The sequence below is a fragment of the Hetaerina americana genome, unplaced genomic scaffold (assembly GCF_022747635.1).
Source record: "Hetaerina americana unplaced genomic scaffold, ioHetAmer1.1.p SCAF_3, whole genome shotgun sequence".
NCBI lineage: Eukaryota > Metazoa > Arthropoda > Insecta > Odonata > Calopterygidae > Hetaerina > Hetaerina americana.
Window position 1 is genome coordinate 81,383,482 of NW_027286874.1, and position 20,367 is coordinate 81,403,848.

Here is a 20,367-nt window from a genome sequence, read left to right on the forward strand (position 1 = left end):
GGTAGCCGAAGATTTTTCAGAAAGGCACCGTCTTCAATAACAGTGCATTTTTGCGAAATTTCTTCGTGTATTTTCTATTTACTGCTTGCGATTTTTAAGCTCGAATAACCGATCACCAGCACTTTAGATCCGGGACCAAGCAAGAAAGGTCACCGCAACAGACGAATGCAAGCTGGTTATCTGTGCCTGTGCGGGTTGAAACAATAGCGAAGGCTAATGGAAGTAGAGCTGGACGGGTAGTCATTCTTTGGACTAGCGTAGAAACGAGCGCGCAAACGTTGGTGTGAAAGACGCCCCGTCGTTGTATTTTGAATTCCTTTTGACATAAAGCGCGCCTCATGCTGTCGAGTGTAACATAAAAAAGGCCAATTTTTTATTATTTATCCCGCCTGCATTGGCGTCTGATTGGCGCGGCATTCATTTCGGTCAATAATTGAGAAGCGTGTGCTTGTAAAATTTATTACTCGCTAATATCGATTGCTCGTATTTTATGATCTACCTGCGGTAAAGGAGTGAACTTTACTACGCAATAAAAGATTATAATGAGTCTGCAGATTTTCACCATCTTCTTGATGCATGAAATGTTCTTTTATTGTCCCCGGTCTTTCTTTTTTTCAATGCAGTGTTACGGCGAACCTCAGAGTCAATTTTAGTCCACTGGCAGGCAGTAGAGAGATTGGCTCTCTTTTTCTCGGATTTGGGTCATGCGTAGCCTGTATTTTATTTTTTTCACTGTGAATGAATTAGGGTGTACGTAATGCTTTCTTCTCTTTCAATTGAATGCATCCAGAGCCGAATTGCTTATAATGATTTTGGGATCAGCGTCACTTCACTTGGCATCTGTATCGTCCTTAGGTGCAGAGGGAAAACAGAGGTTTTTATTTTTGTGTAATGATTTATTTCGCAGGTATCATTCTTTTGACATTGTTTTCCATGCTCGCGAAAATTGTTTTATAATTTACATTGCCGTAAACTCTAAAACTTCGATTAATTTCCTCTGCCTGCTTTTCTTTTGCAATACGTACAGTAAATATCCATCAATCTCAAAGTATCCTGTTGAGAATTCCAAGCCATTTCAGTTTTCTTCTGTGGAGAAAATATTATGATTGTGGGTTTTCGTAAATGAATTTGTCTTTAATTAAACTTGATACCGCTAGTAATATATGCCGATTTAAATTACGATCCTTAGTATTAGCTTATGATCGTGGAAATGCTGCGGGTGGAGCGCTAGGACCGTGGGGCCCGCGTACGATTCCGGCAGGACCCCGTGGTCACTCTTAGCTGTGCCCAAGCCGTGTGATATTTCCCGGTACCAGATCTTCATGGGATAGAACAGGAAAAGGAGCTGGATCACGTAACATGTGTAATTTTCACGTGCATTATAGAGATTAGTGAGAGGAGATCTCTACACTCTCCTATTAAACCAACTCCTGTTGATCACTCTGGTTATTGGGAATTAGTTTCGGATCGAAATAGCAAATTTAGAGCAGCTGCCGGATGATATTTTCCATGAGTCATGAAATTGAATGGATTCCATGGAACACATTGTTCATCCAAATAGTTAAATAAACCAAGAGCAAACTGAGGAATTAAAATGAGCTAGATGTAAAAGCCCGTATGAGTATTCCGATGTTAAGCGTGCTCGAGGACAGAGTTTTAAAGAATATAAACTTTTAAGTTTAAGTTTGCATTAAAAATATGACCCTCGGAGATGGATCGGTGTAACAGCTTCATCCCGTACTTGCGATCTTTATTGATATTGTTTCATGTGAAGCCACGTCCACGGCTTGGTATAAGATTATGCAATCCGCACTAAAGGGGAATGGGGACATTTGGTGAAATAAGGGCTGATTTAATTTCATCTCTTGCCAATGAAAGTAATGAAAATATTTTGAAATTGAATGCCACCAATGAACCAACTATGCGACCGCATCAACTCAATGCAATTGAAACAACGGAAGGTTACAAGCTGAGGAATCCGCTATTTTTGGATGAAAACCAACAATCTACGGCTCAGCTCCACCAGCTGGAAGACTCCCACGTCGGCAGAATTTTGTGAGGGATCCTCGGGGTTTTTTTTTGTTTCGTGTCGAGATTTAGTGGCCATTCACCAAAAAGCGGCGGAGGACCTCCCTTTCAATCCCAGCCTTTTGAGAGACGACGCTTCACTTGCGGTGCCTCCGTCGTCTCCTCAATAACTTGTTGTCTCACGACGCCCCGGCCGCCCTCGAAGGGAAAACCCATCACACCGACGGCACCTCTCGGCTTACCCCTACCCCCTGCGCGGATAAAAAAAACCAAAGACGCCCGCCTCCTCCCTTCACGTCCCCAAAACTTCCATCCTTCCCGCCAGGATTCCGATTTTCATTTTCGACGATTAATCCAGCTGAGGGGAAGAAGGACGGTAGTCATGGGAGTTGGTGTACAGATCCGGAGGAAAGGGGTTTTGGACGTTTCCACGAATATTTTGGATGGCATCGTTCGTGTGTACTGCCGGAGCCTGGAGCTCCGGCGGTGTGTTTGTGTGCGTGCGTGTGTTTTGCGATTCAGTTAGGAAGTGGGCTAATGGATGCCAGTATCCGCATTGTGATGGCCGCGGCAATTGCAAGGCGTGTATTTGGAGAGAGGCATTGTTTCAATCCCACCTCTCCCCCTCCCTCTCTTTCATGCACGAGGGATATCGCCTCAGCGGACAATCGCAAACGGAATGGCAGATTTGACGGCAATGGCTGTATTCAATTCCGAATGCGAGAACGCTCCGCCCTTCCCAACCCCCACCCCCCTCGCGATCCTGACTTCCTCCCCACGCACGTCCTTCCCTTTCGCCTCCGACTCCTCTCCCCGCCGCCCACAGAGCGAGCTCTCAGCCGCGCCTTCACCCTACCCCGCCCCGCATGCCGCTCGAATTCCCCACTTCGCTCTCAGCGGCGGTGGCGGCACTGGCAGCATCCCTTCAATTATCGCGATTGCCTATGTCTATTGGGAGCGGAATGAGACGGCACGGAGTTTTCGATTTTGGCTCCCCCTCCCCCCGTCTCCACCCATTCCCACCCCCTCGTAACATTACGCAACCCCGCCCCTTTTTTGCCCGCCTTCTCCCCTCTCTCTCTCCACATACACACCCCAGTCGCTCGCCTCGTCCTCTCCACCACCATCCCCCGTACTCAGATTGCGTTTTGAAGACTTTCAGAGTCAATTTTACATCGCTAGCAAACGCACAGAGGGGCACACCCACACACACACACTCTCCCCTTTACTATGGTTCCGGCCACTCGCTCGTTATTTCCGCGCAACCCTCTGGGTTTGGCGTCGGGAGTTCGGTTTCCTTTGACCCGGTTCGCGTTTCTGGCCCAAGTCCACTTTTCGGTCCCTTTCATCTCCCCCCCCCCCTCCCACCGGAGACCTAACCATACCCAGTCCCAATTTAAATCTCTGCGCGCGACCCATCCCGCCCGTTCGGACCATGGTTGTTTTTTTTGTAACTCCCGTCTTTTTTCCTCCCTTCTCTCCTCTTCTCGTGGCGCATGTGCTCATCCTCCCTTGGCGGGCCCGTCGTTCGCGTTCCTAAAGGTCTCATGTTTGCCTCTTCCGCGAAAAAAAAATGTCCGCGAGGTCTCTCCCTACGGTCACATCCATCTCTCCCGCGCGCGGTGGTTAGGCAGTCAAATATAGTGAGGGACAATCAAAATAAACCGGGCCTGTTTCTCCTGCTTCCATGTTTACCGTCATCCCATTCTTCCTCCAACCACCCATCGTTCTCCTCCTCCAGCAATGTATTCTCTTTTTATTACCTCGCGTCTTTTTACTGCCTCCCCACGGGTTGGGTATGGTGTTCTCTTCCCGGCGCTCCCTTTACCGAAATCACCACACCCGGTCTTCCTTGGGCATCGTTATTTTGTTTCTTCCCCGGGCGCCACACCTTGGGATGAGCTGAAGCCCACCTTGGCCCTTATTTACTGCGTAAGATTCATCCTGTTCTGACCTGGAAATGATCGTCCAATTATTTCCGTTCTAAAAAGAATGCCGACTAATTAATTAAGCCAATAAGACTCCAAAGTTCGCTTTTGATTGCCGTGCTCGAGGTTAAATATCGCCTTCCGGAGGTGAGTCGTCAGATTCGAGCATAACTCAATGGGTTGACATCATTTGCGCCATTAGTTATAGATGGGTATTGGGATGATAAGTTGGGAGTTCATCGTGTGGAACGAGGGTGAGCTAAAATCTTTACGAAAGGCTCCAAAGGATCCGGAAATTTTCTCGCAATCTGCCGGACGAAGTGCTGGAAATTATGTTCAACACAGCCAATTGGCGTATTTACTGCTACTAAACAGGCCGCGACTACTATCAATAAAGAATATACGGAATATGATTTTATTTTTAGATCCTATTATTCTTTGCTCGTCTTATACTGAATCTGTCAGTTGCCTCCTTATAGCATAAAAATCTAAAAATTAGTTGAATTGTTTGATTAATTATTACAAATGTCGACCGTTAAGTCCACCTTTGTGCATTCACGCTCTACAAAACGTCATCCATCATTAAAAGTGGTTGGCTTAGTCTAGTAACTTGGGATATTTATTTTTAGTGACTAACCTTGGCATCTTCGTATTTTTTAATCTTTAGGAACGAAGGTTTACCGATATTTACGGATTTTTTAAATTTGGAAAAATAATAAAAAGGGCCTTTATTCGAATAATGCTCGATTGTTAGTCAGACGTTTTCCCCATTTTTCGGGCAACTTTGGGATACCACGTCAGTAAAAATCTTTCCCTTTTGCCGCGAACCATTTATCGAGCCATTTTCTCATATTTTTGGCGGTTTCACGTGTCTTTTGTCGACAGCATCGAAGTCACCACTTTTGAAACGTCGAAACCAACGTTCACACGTATCTTGAGACGGAGAATGTTCACCTTAAGCTTCTCGAAATAATCGTTATGAATCAGCAGCAAGTTTCTTCAAATGAAAACAAAACATTAATGTTGTCCGAGAATGCTCTTTGTTTGTTATAAACTTCGACATATTGAACTCAGCAAAGCAACACTATGCAAACATTTTTCAATTTTTCACTCGAGCGCGTCTAACACTTGTTGATGGTCCAAGTGTTAAACCAAATCTTTAAACCAAAAACTACATTGTTGCACCATCTGGTATGTTAAATCCGCATTTCATACTTCCACAAAAGTCAAGTTTTGTTAACGGTATTGGCGAGTTTGTGGGAAAATGTTTCCTTTGTGCTTTGATCAGGCTCAATTATAGTACGTCCCAAGTGTACATAATTTGGTTGAAGAAAATCTTACATGTATTCGGGATATGAATATATGTAAGATTATATGATATAAAAATCAATGATAAAGTTCTCAGGCTTTCAGAGCTGGACCAATGTAGCCACCCAGTCGGGCGGATTGAGTGATCAATAAAAATTTGGGAAATTGATCAAAACGCCTGGAAAAAATGGGTACAATTTCCTAATTTTTTGAAAGTCCGGAAATTGACATCCGAATCCGGAATTCCCAAGAATAAAGAAGTTACTTTATTTGTGAAATCATTTCGCGTTTGTCGCAGGTCATCGTGCGTGTAGAAACTACTAAAAGCCATTACTGCTGTCTGACCAATTATTGTAATGCCAGTTGGTCGCAAAACGATCAGAAATAATCCAGAAAAAAATCAGATTCCAAGCACTCGGGAGAGTGAAAATCGGGAAAATGAAAGGCATTTTCGTGGGGAAAATTGGGTAAAACTCGGGAATATGAAGCCATAAAATGAGTGTCCAACCTGTGAACTGGGAATAATCACCTAATTAACTAGAGTGGAGTGGAACATAAGTTAAATTAATCATTAGCTATAACATACCTTTTTAAAAGAGTTTTAAATGTAAAACTTGACATTGTTTGAGAATTATTTTCGTATAAACTGGTTCTATGTTACACAATTTCAAGCATAAATTGGAATCCGGAGTGAGTTCCAAGTTATGTTTTTTTTATTAAAGAGGAAACTCTTCTTTCGAAGAATATATCTTACTAATTGGCATTAAAAAAATTAATTTCCCATTTTGAACCTTAGTTAAAAACGTCTCATTATAAAAGCTTCTCATTAAAACAAACATGATTAACGTAATGCGTTCAGGGCAAAATAGCGAGAACGTTTACTTTGATTTTGCTATGAAGAGCTCGGGCAAGACTTATCAACTACTTGTAATGATAATTTTATGTAAACAATGAACGTCCATTCTGTCTGCACTACAGTGGCCGTCATACTTAAATTTCTTTCGAAAGAGTTGTAATTTCTCGCAGCGGAAGACGTAAAAATGGACTGACCGAGAGACAGAGTGACCCCATATGAAAGAATGACCGATTATTTCCAATTTTTCAGTACCATTTTTCGACCGGAGAAAGAGCTGTGGAAAGAAAGCTATGACAAGTTAGATGTTGTGTCTAGACAATAGATGTCGCATTTAGTTTTTTGTAAAGGTTACATTGTTTCTCAATCCTCATCATCAGTATTCTTTATAGTGTATCAGGTGATTCACCTACAGTCCTCATAATGTTCTTGAACTGGCAATCGTATTACAACTTATAGCTAATTATTTTCAAGCAAATTTAATGCAAATAAAAAGAATCGTCGTTATATATATGAAGAATGACTAATCCAATCAAACTAGGGTGTAGGTTGAGTGAGATGATGTAATTTGAAAAGAAAACAAAATTTGATGCCCTGTAACATCTAAAGGCAAAACTAAAACGAACGGTATGCAGGGAAAATGAATTTTCTTAAGCGAGGATGGTGATTCAAGAAATCAGCCTCCGTGTAACAACAATAGGACGCTGCTTCACAGGGAGTGATGATGAACCACCATGAAATTTTAAAGCACACAGGTGGTCCAATATCTGTACCACACTTCCTGAAAGGGTTTACTCCCTTCCTAATCAATTTTCCTTTTCGATTGATGATGCTAATTTCAATGCGGCACGACGTGGTTTTTAATGAGGGTAATATCTTTGGGAACTATAAACATAAGTTTATCGTGTTTTTCATGAATCAATAAATACAGATATAATGATAATATACTTGTATTCCTGTACAATTATGCTTGGATTAATATAGAACAATGTTGATATGGAGGAGTCTCAGTGAAAGACATTTTCATTTTCAATAAAATATTAATATTTAAATTATACCGCCGTATAATATTAGTGAACATGATTGATTATTTGAGCCTTACATATAGTTAAAACGAAAGGAAGTTGTTTCCTCCCACGGACGCGAAACTTTATCCTCTTTCATTTCCTCTCTCAACTCCTCCTCCTCAGTATCATTCACTTCTTCTATATCCGACTCAAATATTACCTTCCTAGATATCGACATTCACCTCCAAAACAATACATTTCACACTTCAGTCCACATTAAACCAACTAATAAGCAACAATGTCTTCATTTCGACAGCTGCCATCCACCTCACAAAAAGCGCTCCATCCCATTCTCACTCTCTATCCGTGGCTTCCGCCTCTGCAACAACACTCCCTCCCAACAGAAATACTTGGACCAGCTGCATGAATCTCTCAGAAAATGTGGGTACCCTGAAAAACTACTAAATAGTAAAATCCTCAAACCGTCAACCCAATACACTCCCCTCCCCAAACCAAACCGCCCAAAATGCCCTAATCTTATCACCACTTTCTTCCCGGGAACATACAAAATTAAACATCTAATCTGTAACCTCTTCCCAATTATCAATAACACTCAGTCCACATCACTTTTATTCCCACACTGTCCCTCTGTTTCGTTTAAACGCCCGTCGAACTTGCGAGGCATCTTCAAGTCCACAAATCCAACTTCAAGCACCCCCGTCTCTCCCCCGCCCCTATCCGCACCATGCAACCGCCCACGCTGCAAACGCTGTCATCTTTTAAGACCCTCCCCCTCACTCAGTACCAACTCCCAACCACTCGCCACCTGTACCTCAAAAAATATTATATATCGCCTCTCCTGTAACTTCTGCCCTGCCTTCTACGTGGGCGAATGCACGACCGCACTTTCCCTCCGCATGAATAACCACCGATATTCCACCAAATCTCCCACCTTTCTTAATTATCCCATCCCTACTCACACTGCTTCCCACAATCAATCTTTTGACGACTGCTTCTCCGTTTCGGTAATTGAAATCCTTCCCAAATCTGCGAGTATAATAGAGGTGAGAACCCGCGAGATGGCGCATATCTGGGTGGCCCAATCATTTAAACCGCCCGGGCTGAACCAAGCCCCCTGAATGCATCATATGGCTGCCTACATATCCCCCCCACCCCCTTGTTCATTTCCTATTGGTCCCCTACCTCCCCTTCCCCCACCTCTCCCCCGCACATGTCCTCTCCGCTCTCCCCCGAGAACGCCATTCTGAAGACGACAGCCAAGCTGTCGAAACGTCAAATAACTAATTGTGAGTGTCCTTTCTTTGTGTCTCTATATTCTGAAAATCTACGTCTGTGTTTTTATATATTTGTGCGTCGCCGAAGAGCGTTCCATTTCGAAGATATATATATATATATATGTATCTTTTCGAAGAATTGTTATTTGTCCAAGGTAGCTTAGTGTCCACCATGGTGGTACTAGAGTCATTAAGTTTCATAAAATATTCTCAGCGAATTGATTAGAGGGTTCAAGTTTTCAGAAATTATTCCTTCATCTCTTGAGATTTCTAACAATACCCATTCCTATAGAGGTAGGAAAACCGAAATGTCTGTTGAGTTTGTGTGAAATAAAAATACCTTAAAAACTTTCTCGTGTGATATTATTTATTATATACGTTCGCGTTAATTGAGTTAAGTAGTTTAGGGGTGCCGTGACTATATATTAGGAGCAGATCGAAGACGCTTCATTAGGTTGCAAGGACTGTGAAAGCTTTCCTTTCGAATATCTAATTAAGACAGGAGAAAGTTCATTAAAGACCAGTCACGGGATCTAATTAGCCTTTCTCGGCATAGGATATGATTCCAATCCCGAATGAATACCTTAACACAATTTCGGACCCGGTCCAATGTTCTCTTTATCGTCGACCCCCCCGCCACTCCCCTCTCGCCCGTATTCGGCATTCCCGACTGCCGGTCACCTTGTTTCTCCCTAAGCGTTTTATTTTTCCTTCCCCACCCCATTCCCCTCTTTTGATCATTTCTCTGTACTCCATCTTGCGTGGAATTCCCTCCACCATTTCTCTTTGCTGCCGATTTCGTGCCTTCATTTTCCTCACCCGGACCTCCCGCGCAAAATTGTCCCGTCTAGTTGTTGTCCTTCCTCCGCTTCCGCCTTTCCCTTTCTCCCTCACGTATCGTATCACTGCCATACGGAGCTCTTTTTATTTTAATCGCCCGGCTTTCCTTTTATCACCGCATAAGGCTTCAGAAGGAAACGAATTTTACGAGCTTCTCCCTCATGGCGATCCTTTTCCTGGTCTCCTTTCTTCTCCCTTTTTTTATTCCTCCTGTTCTTTTACGCTTCCTTGAAACTCGGTGAACGATAGGCGACGTAAAAAAGGGACGGCCTGTTCCAACGCCGCCGCGTTGAGGCCAAGATCGAAAGGGACACGCCTTTGGTCGCGTGAAATACAGCACATAGTCGTGGTCTGTTGTATCACTCGATACATAATTTTATGCCCGCGCCATCACAATTAACTGTGGTTTAACGCCTCCATGCTATCAAAGCGTCATCTTTCGCACTATATTTCTCAGAGCGAACATTCCGTCGCCGTAGTTCGGCCGACCCTGGAGCCACACGCTTTAATACGCCTCGTGGTGTGACTTAATCTTCTGCCTCGGTTTATGCATTTAACTATGACTTGGAAGTCAAATTAGAGAAATAGTAGATCTAATTGTGTTTTAATGCGATTTCGCACTCAAAAAAAAGACATACGTCCTGATTAAGCTAATCTTGGAATAATTTATCGAAATCGGAATGCAATGGAGTACCTCATCCTGCAGCAGTCATGAGAAAATCCAAACTCAGTAGCATCAAAAGACAAACAAGTTAAGCAGTTCGTCTAAACGGTAAACAATTTATTTTACATTTTTTTTTAATTGTTCACGTCCAACAAATGTGTCAATTTATAGTAGCCTAGATAATAAAACATTTGGAAATTCATGCGAATCTGCAAAGGTTTTACATTCGAAAAAGGTTTTATTTTTCGAACCATGGAGGTCAACAACTTTCTGGAGCAAAAAATAACTCTTCAATCTGAGGATTTTCCCAGAGGCTGAATATTCATTTTATTTTCTCGAGAATTGTCAATTAGCCGTTCTTTATTATATTAGCTGGTTCTATTTTGTATGTTTTGTGTTTCCAATTTTAGCTCCTCAAGTTCCATTTGAGTCAGGTACGATTATCCTCAGAAGTTAACTCGAAATAAATTATTTTTTAATTTATGAAAGGGTGTATCATTATTCTATATTAACGTGAGTTAGGGTTAATTTTGTGTATATATATATATATATATATATATATATATATATATATATATATATATATATATATATATATATATATATATGTATATATTATCTTTGCGAACTTCTAACCGGAATAATCTCTTGTAATAATTTTATGTTATTCTAACCTGATGTTTGTAGCATTTAGACAGTGGTGACAATTAAAATACGATGTACGTTTAAAGCTTAGAAAACTAAAAAGTGTGTGTTCCCAAATTTGCATTTAAATGACAACCTTACTGAAAAACAAAATGAAAGAAAGTTAGTCGAAATAATATGTTCTGTATAACTTGGGTCATGGTCCTCCGCAAGAAATCACGCATTAAAATTCCCTGTCAATATTGTATAACCATTCACCGGTCACACAAACTCCAGGTGTAAGTATTTCAAAACGATTTAGGACGGATTAGTTTTTGCCTTCTTTACTTGCGTATGCTCTGCAGTTATAAGGAAGGGCAGTGATAAGGAAGGACCTCAGTGGCGATTGGCTTATTTATTCCTTCGCACGCACATCTCTCCAGAGCTTCCTCGAAAATGTCTCCTGTCCCCTCTTAATGAACTGCGTTTGCTCGCTTAATCTTCAAGTTTTAATCCCTCTTCTCAGATTTTTTCCCGATGCCTACTCGACTAATGAGAACAGGAATGCTGCGCAAGTTCTTTACCCCAATTTGGGACAGCCGCCGTGTTCAATGTTGCCCTACTTCTGTGCCACTCGCCTCCGCAATCTAACCATTTGACTTAATATAATCCATTAACATCTCCCACAAGTTTTAATCGCGATTGTCTTTTAGGGCTTTGCTAAGCGGGTGGGAAAATTACAGCGTGGCTGTTAAAGGCGGATTTGTTTTCGTGACATGTAATGTCCCGCAGCATCCAAATGTGGTTAGCCAAAAAACTAAATAAAGATCCTTTGCTGCATGCGCAATAAACGTGATTGTGGTCATTCTCCCATGGGTTGGAATTAATCCCCACCTCAGATAGGCGAAGTCTCGATTTAAAAAAATGAAGAGAGAGAGAGAATTATTTCTCAGGGTCTTCGCAGTGTGCTTTTATTGGACAAAGATTTTGATTTAATAAGCTCGATGGATTTTTAAACTGCAGACGAACTTGGAATACGTAATAGCCGTTTCCACTCGCGACTTCTGCGACTGATGGGAGTGCAGACTTTAATTTCTAATACATTCCTTCTTCAGTCATCCGTTACCTAATGAAATTCGACCTTTGGAGTAGTAATAAACCCGTCAGTGGATTAATTGATCCACATAATTGGATTCCTGTTATTTCATTTAAACTGCGGATTCCGGGACGGCCATATTTAACTTGCTTTTTTTTTACAAAATATTGAATTTAATTAAATGCGGGTGACTAAATTTTGTGAGTTCGTTGCACTTCATTGCATTCCTGTCTGCAACCACGGAAGTTAGGGAGGGGTTTTGAGGGAGGGTGTGTTTCGAGGCATTGAATTCGCGTATGGTCGGCATTCCCATTTAATTCCTCGTGGGATGTACGTTATCTATTATTCTGGCCAGGCGACTCGTCTTATCTCGCCGCTGGCCTAAATCCATCGCCGCCATCCTCAAGGAGTCGCATCAGCATTCCGTCGCCTCTTTCTTGTTCCTCGTTCGATGTCTTCGTCGTCGCAACACACCCTCCTCTTCCTCCGAATTTTTTCTCAGTTTTGATTCCGTTCGCATCAGGAAAGGAAGCGCAATAAGTCTTAACGGAGGCGCCCCACGCCTCCTCGCCGCCTAATCCTCCCCCTGCCCGAACAATTTATTTTCGTCCCAGTGTTTTAATACGACGTCAAATTTTCATATCCACTCCGCCCTTCTTCCTCCCACCACCACCCATGGTTCTCGACCCCTCTCGCTCTGCCTCCTCTCTCTCCCCTCCGCCCAATGCTTCGCCCGCCTCCCCGCTGCATCATCCCCATGTTCGAGCCTCCTCCAACTGCTCCCCTCGCCGTTAACCCTCTGTTTCGCTAGCCAGTCTCCCCCCACCTCTCCGCACTCCCCTCTCCGCTCTCATAAATCATCGCCCTCCCTCTTTCCCTCCCACCCGCGGAAGTGCCCCAAGAGAAGTATAAATTTTCCCCCTTGGTAGGCTTCAAAAATTGGTTCGGAATGGGGTTAATTCACTCGCGTGCATCCGGCGCCCTGCCTGCCTCCTTCGCACCTCTTCTCTCTCTCGTTTCCGTCCTCCCCCCTCTACATCTCCGGTCGACCCCCCCATTTTTCCCGCCCTCTCCGTCACCCTTTACCGTATTTTTCCACCTCTACCACCCTACCTCTCCCCGCTTCGCCGTCGCCTTGCTCTCTAACCCCCCCCCCCCCAATTCCCTCTTTGACTCCGCCATCCAATGCTCGCTTACGTCCGTCCTCTCGCCGCTTCCCTCTCCTTCCCCAGCATCCTTTTTACGTCGCCTTTTATCTCTTCCCGGTCGTACCAAACTCTACCTCACCGATTTTTCCTTTCACCGACATGCCAAACCTAGAGATCATGGAGTCGTCATGTAAATTAAGGATTCTTGGAATGTGGAACGCAGGCTCTCAACTTTCAACAAGACTGTTAACTTAGACATTCTTTGAGAAATGCGCTTTCATCCTCAGGATTGACCGTTATCTGATAGAATTCAACCCCCCAAAGTCGTTTTCGTCAAGAGATCAGGAATTCAATGTAACCCAGGTGATGTGCTTGGAGAAACTGCAGAAGTTCTATTAACTCGTATTTCATTCTATAGACCTGTGCAAGGCTATTATAATCTCTTTTTTTATTCATTTGTGTTCTTTCTTTAATTCGTTTTCAGTAATGATCGGCCAGTTACCGCTTAAGTGTGTCAATAATCGTAAAAGCCGTTGCTGAATGACCCCAAGACTACGAAGTATCCACAAAGATGCAGTACTGCTGCTATTAATTATTCGGAATGTAAATAATTGTTAACCGCTTATTTAAGTATAAATTGATTTTGTATTAAGCAAACCCTAAGTGGCTTAAATTCTGTAAAAACTTGCACCACCATATTTTATTTGGCCTCATCGGACGCCAGTACTACCTGCCCTTAAAATATACAGGCATTTGCCTTTCATTGTTCTGCCATTGCGTCGTCCTAATACAATGCATACTTCTTTACCCCATTTTATTGATAGAGATTGATTTATTTTTGTTTTCAGTAAACTTAGGGAAAGGCATGTTAATTTTGATCCCTCATCAAGATTCAATGTGATACTTTCATTTTAATCAATGAAAAAGCGTGGAATGCATTTGAGTTTTTGTCGTGAGGCGCCACTTTTTCGCGTCCATTTTTTGCCCTTACTTTGAGCGAATTTTCCATTTTGACTCACTAAGTCAAAAAAATGTATTTTTCAAAGCTCTCTTTCTACGAGACTTCCCCCAAATCTTAAAAGCAAAGAGCTATTAAATATTAATGTGGTCTTTTTTATGTAATCTCTAATCCTTCACCATTCCTTTCCCTTTCGATTGGAATGTAGATGCGGTCGACCGTTGTGATAATAAGGCTGGGGAGAAAAAAAGATTACGTTCGTTCGTTCGTGATTAGTAGTGCCCTCCATTTGATAAAGCTTCTGGGATAAAGCGTGTACTCTAAAGGAATTTGCCGGAAATACGGAGTCATCGAGCCCCAGTCATGACGTCTGTATTTTGGCACCAGCATCTTTTCGGCTTTACAAAAAAGCTCATCCCAAACGTACTTCCTGGTTCCACTTCATTTTCTTCGCTGCTTTTATACCCTTATCTTTTCTTAATTTTCTTCAAACCTAGCCAAATCGCACAGGATTAGATAAAAACCTGAAGTATCTTATTTCTAATATGGATGTCGTCCTGTGTATCTTACCTCGTATTTCATTCAGTAGAAACTTGAGACCTAAAGTGAGGTAGACATTATCTCGTGCGAGTTAGGTTTTGCAAAGTATGGAAGGAGTGTTAGAATCGTATTAATGTTCGAATTGTAAATAATTATAATCAATGGCTAATGTAATGAATCCGTATGCAAACGTGTATGAAGAACAAAATTAGGACTTACTTGCCATAATGTGTCCAGCCCCTGCAGAATGATGATGTAAAGTTTAAATTTTATTAGCTTTCTCGTGTCCCCCTTCATTTAAACCGTCTCACATTCTCTTTATTTTTTATTTCAACCTTACTCTTCTGTCATCGTATCTTCTGTATTCTCATGATTCCTCAAATTCGTTCAATTTTCTCATCCCTGCACGTCTTCTTGACCTCCGTTATTCATTCGCGTATCTTTTCTGTTCATTTCCATTGGTTTCAATTTCCTTACTTGTCAGACCCTTTATTCCTTCACCTCGATCTGTCCCATTATCTTTCGATCGGTCAAGAGTAGACACCCTGCTCGCATGCAAACCCATCTCCTTCTTCACTTGTTTCAACTCCTTGTTCATCCTCCTTTTTTGCTTCATCCCTTTCCGCCCCTTTCCATATCTTCCTATATCGTCTTTCCAGTCGAGTAAACACAAAAAAATTCCCGCGAGCCTCGGGTCGCGTTTTGCCGAATCTGTGCTGTGTCACGATTTCCTTAATCCACCTCGGAAGAGTCGCGTCGCTTGATCGTTAGGATGATGCGAACAGAGAGAGACTCAAGAAACTCCACTGCAAAATAGTACCCTCCTATTTTGATGAATGTCAGCAAGATTTGCATAAATAAAGTTGTGCCATCTCTTAGGCAAATCATAGGAGCGAAAAAATGAATGAAATAGAAATAAAAAATTGCTGGAAATCTCCAGTTTGCCCAAAAATTTCAATACAAAAATAATGCCTGGAAATCTTTTTCTTGCAATTTAGATATGATGTTCCGTAGAGTAATAATATACTGAAATGTAATTAAACTAATATTTCTGGAAAATTATTAAACTTTTTGCTGTTAGATTTTAATTTCTACTTCCATAACAATTGTAAGAAGAGTACAGGATTGATTGAACCATCAGAACATCTCAGGTAGGCATCTGCGTAGCATTACTGTTCTAATTCCCAAATTTTCTATTATCTTTTTAAGATCGAACTCTCGACTCCAGTTATCGAGTACAGGAATCCTTTGCCACAACTTTGTCGTAAAACTGAGGGAATCTACGAGTACTTTAAAACTTTTGCCTCAATAAACGATGCGTATCATGTGTTAGTGCAATGTGATGTCAATTGCGAGTTGTCTATCAATCTTCTAGTACTAATGAAACCTGCGGGAATCTACCCGTGTATCAAATCATACTTTGGTCACCAGTCACAATGGCTTCACCCTTGTCATCTCGACGAGCGACACCCTCTCTGTGTAAGCCGGAAGTCGTGGGTAATTTCGGGCAAGGATGCTGCATTTTCTCGTTATGGACTTCGCTGAGTTTGCGGTGAGACATGAACTCGTCCATTGGCACTTTTTGGAGCTCGTCGAATAGGTATTACTTGTTGTTTCTGTTGAAATTTGAACGTTGATTTCGGCTAGTTTATGTAAATTCCTCCAGACGTTGCTTGTAATAAATATTAGAATAATATTGTGTATTTTGATTCAAAGAGATAGAATTTCAACCTACTCATCCCATTTAATGGCAAGCACGTGCTCACAGTTTTCCTCATGTCTAACCCATTATTATATATCTATCGATACATTAAATTGCTTTCCTATACTAGACTTTAAAATGGTGCCACGAGTCGAAACGGGCTCGATAAAACAATAAAAAATAGAGAATTGGTTGCCCATTGGAACAGATTCACCACATACATCAGATCGAATACCATAAGATATTAGCGCATATGGTTTCCGATATTTTTAATAATTGAATTGATTTCGCGAATGAAACTTTACATTTGCTCTGAGCTTCACCTCCGTCAATAATTCTGGGTGAGATGAAATAGTACGCACACTAGTCTACTGCCATGATTCTAATTTCCCAGTGCGTGTACTGCGCTATGGTTTAATGGCAAGATGTTCTAATGGTGAGTATTGCTTGTGCAATCCAGCACGTTCGATAAAGCGCTCGAGAGATGAAAAGGGGATTTCATTCCGTGAGCGCTTCCTCTAATTGTGCGCGTAAACGCAAGGGCAGGTGTAGCAGGAAAGGACGAGTGGTTCACGAGCGTTTCCTTTTTTTTCCTTTTATGAAAACGCAGTCAAGCTTTCGAGATTCCTCGTAGGCGTGGATGTGGGTGACCGGGGACAAAGCGAGAGTTGGAAGGATCGAGAATGGGGACGAGGAGGGAAAGGAGAATTTTTCGAGGAGGGAGTAGGTGGGGAATTGGGCGGAAGAAGGGACACGGTTATCGGATGAAGAAAGGAAGTGAGAGAGAGGAAAGGAGAGAGAGAGGGTGTCTCGGAGGCGCTGGAGTGAGACGACGACGCTGTGCTTGTTAAGGGGATCTGGAAACTCCTCTGAGACCCTTGTAACGTACAGTCCATTCGAGGGAATAATATCGGCGGAGATGCTCCCATCTGGTAGGGAAAGGGGGTTTTTCAGTGCCGTTCGCCCCGGCTCGCATCCCTCTCTCTCTCTCTCCCACACGAACGGGTCTCTCCCCCTTCTCTGCCACTCCCAGCCACCGCCCAATACCCGCCTCCCTCCCCGCCCGGGTAACTCCTTCACGCGGCCCATTCCGATCGCCTCCCACCGCTCACTGCTCTTTCTCGCAACGTGAATAAGTTCCGCGGGTCCACTGTTCGTGATGTTTTGGTAGTTGGAGGAGACCTGGAATCGTTAAGTTTCTGTCCTTTTTTGTATCGGAAGTGATGAGATTTTTTCTAGAGAATCGAATGGTTTTGGGAAGCGGAAGAGAATACTTCCGAGCCAGGGCGGGTGATATTATTTCTTTTGCGCCGCGTCTCCCATTTTCGCGAGAAGTTTTGTATGCCGGGTGTTATTATTTCCCGTAATTTTTTTTCAGTTCCGGTGGGCAATATAGTTATGTGGCCAATTGTGGTTTAGTGTCCCTAAGTTCGTGTCACATTGCTGGCTTGGTTTAAAAGGATTTGGGATTAGAAATAGAAGGCGCTCTTGTGTGGTATGTTTTGTGGGTAGATATATCCTTTTGATTTGATCATGCACAAAGCTCGGGGTAGTTTTTAAGCATGTATTATCTCTCGTGCTCCGGTCCCAACGATTTGTCCCCAGGAGTTATTTGCCTGCATTATTGATCGCCCTTTAATTTCAAACAAATGTTAACGTGAATGTTTATTGCGTTTGATCAAAGTACTTGTCACTGCAGGATTTTCGCTTTTAAAGCGGGATATGATTAAATGAGTACCGGTCACACGTCATTTAATGTATTAAGCATGTGTATACACAAATGAGTTTCGTTAGTTATTCATATAATCTTACTTGATTTCATTGATGCAAAAGTATGAACTTCATTAATTCCACTGAGAATATCTGATTAAAATTTTCATTGAATTGAATCTATAGAAAACGACCAGCCATTTAGCAAAAGTATGATTAAATATTTGCATATCTGGGATAGTTGACGTTATGGGTAAAAATAGTGGCCTCAATTCACTTTGAAATATGGTGTTTCATTAATGCCCTTGTAATTATGTTCAACTGGAAAACATTTCTCTGGATAAAAACATTGAGCAAATACGTATATTTTATCCATATATTCTATTAATTTATATTTATCACTGCTATTGCCTCTAAAATTGATACTATCAACAGCATTTGTTCGCCATGCAACTGGAATTCCCAGCGTTCCTTCATTATCTCTGTACCATGATAAAGAGCATGATACTAATATATTTATCGCTGCACGAAATAATCATAATCTGGCGCTTAATGTATATTTTAGTGTCTAGTATCAACTTTTAGAATCTTTATCCGTCCAGATTTTAATTGCTAGTTATTAGCTGAATATACAGGAAGAATATGCGAAACCGTTTCATAATTGATTTTTAGAAAAGAATATTTGCAGCTGAGATTTAAATATTTTGCAGCTGAGAGTTAAATATTTTGCAGCGTAGTTAGAAATTCCTTTCAGCGTTTACATATTATTTTGGTATTTTTTAAATTGCATATTTAAGGCCCGAGGTTCGAATTCTGCTGCGGCCAGAGGTGTTTTATAATTCTCGTGGCTCGATGGCTAACCAAATATACGCTTATCAGTATTCCCAGTAGGCATACAGGTCGGTAGCGTGTGGTAAACGAAAAAATATCTCGCCATAAATAAACATCATCTTCATTGGCGCATGACGAGAAGGACTAAACTAAAGTATCTCTAATCAACATTGAATGATACATCATCGTTTGACTAGATTATATTTTTTTACCCTGGAAAATCAAACTATTTTCCAGAACTCAGATAATCATATTCTGCAGTATTTTTTGCGCTGTAGGGATTGAACTTTATAATGTATGCATTATTAATCATTAAATATGCGTTTCTCAATATTTTACATGTTGCTGTTTAAATGCTGCTGATTTTTTTTAAATTCAGCAGCATTTAAGTATTCTCCCTCGAGTATTATTACAGTATAAATAATGCTGGCTGAATTTTCAATTACCTCGCTAGGATGATATGATTTTATTAATTTATTTTTCTTCCTCAGATCTTAAGGATAAGGTTTAAGCATTCAACTGACTGAAATCCTTTTTCTGACCAACCAGAGTACTCCAAATCAAAGAGAACTGAATACGTTAAAGAAACCTTACGATCTTTTTCGATTCTCTTCCATGGAATGTACCCCCTATGTAAGATAAAAGTCTCAACTTTTTTTTCACATGAAAAATATCAGGTCTCGGCTTTTATTCTCGCCCAGTGGTCTCAAACTTTCTCAGATCTACCGTCCGTTCACGCTCTCTCACCCCCTTCCGTTCCATTTTCGCGAGATTTGAGGAAAAAAGTTGTCGCTGGCGAGTTGTCCGTTTTAATCGCCCTCCTGTTCGAAACGAATTCCTCCCTCCATCCACCTTATTCTTATTTTTTTTAGTCTCCATCCGTCCATCCATCCTCCTCCTTATCCAACTCCGGGTGGTAGCGCACGCTTCCTTCTTCGAGTGTTTTTTTTTAATTCCCCAGTCGCGCCTCGGGGCCATTGTACCTCTCGATTTATTGTCTCTGCCTCGTTGATCCCTATAGGAATAAGTCGTCCCTTCGCCGCCATTATGAGACTCACATCTCCGTATGCGGACTCCTTCTTCCATTCCTGTCCCAATTCCTCTCCGTTTCTCCGCCGCTGTCTCCCTTTATCAAACGATATCGACGATGCGAGACATTCAACCAGGGATTATTGGAGATCGTTATTTTCCGTCTCCCCTTTCCCCCCCGACCTTCCGCTCAAGCCCTTTCCGTCGCGGCTCGGTATGCAATTGCCGTTCTCTGCGGCGCTTGTTTCATTTATTTCCACGGTCGCTAGGGACGACCAGGGCTCTAATACCGTTCAGAAATAATTGGGGATCGCTTACTGCTTGAGGTACATTTTTCTTGGATTTTTTTCTTTTCCTTACTCCAACCCAATGAACGACTGATTAGGATGTTAACCCAATTGTGCGGGACCTATTACCTAAGTGCACCCGTTGAAAATTTTCCGTGAATCAAATCCTTATTCTCTGTCTCAAACGCATTTTCTGATAATGTTTTCGGTACTTTGAGGGAAATAAAATTTTGGGCAAAGAGGTTCTGGACAACCTTTGTCGGAAAATAAAACTTGTTCGAATACCGGAGGGATGATGAAATTGATGTCGCTGGGTATCAGTCACGGGGCCTTTCGTATGGGTCAACGAATGAAAAAGAAATGAAAGGCTGCGTTTTTCATTATCTGTAATCGTTTCATTTAATTGTCGTTATTGTTATGCTTGGGCTTTAGGAAGTGTCGCAGTTCTCAAATAGTGAGCTCAACTGTGGCGTGTCCTCGACGGCCAAGTTTTGATAACTGCATTTTAAAGCTTTTTGT

At 41.9% G+C, this 20,367-nt stretch overlaps 1 protein-coding gene across 1 annotated transcript in view; it reads left to right on the forward strand.

Moving 5' to 3' along the window:
- The window catches only part of LOC139690442 (protein timeless homolog), a 453,641-nt gene that overhangs the window by 290,645 nt on the left and 142,629 nt on the right, over positions 1–20,367 (forward strand). The window lies entirely within an intron of this gene.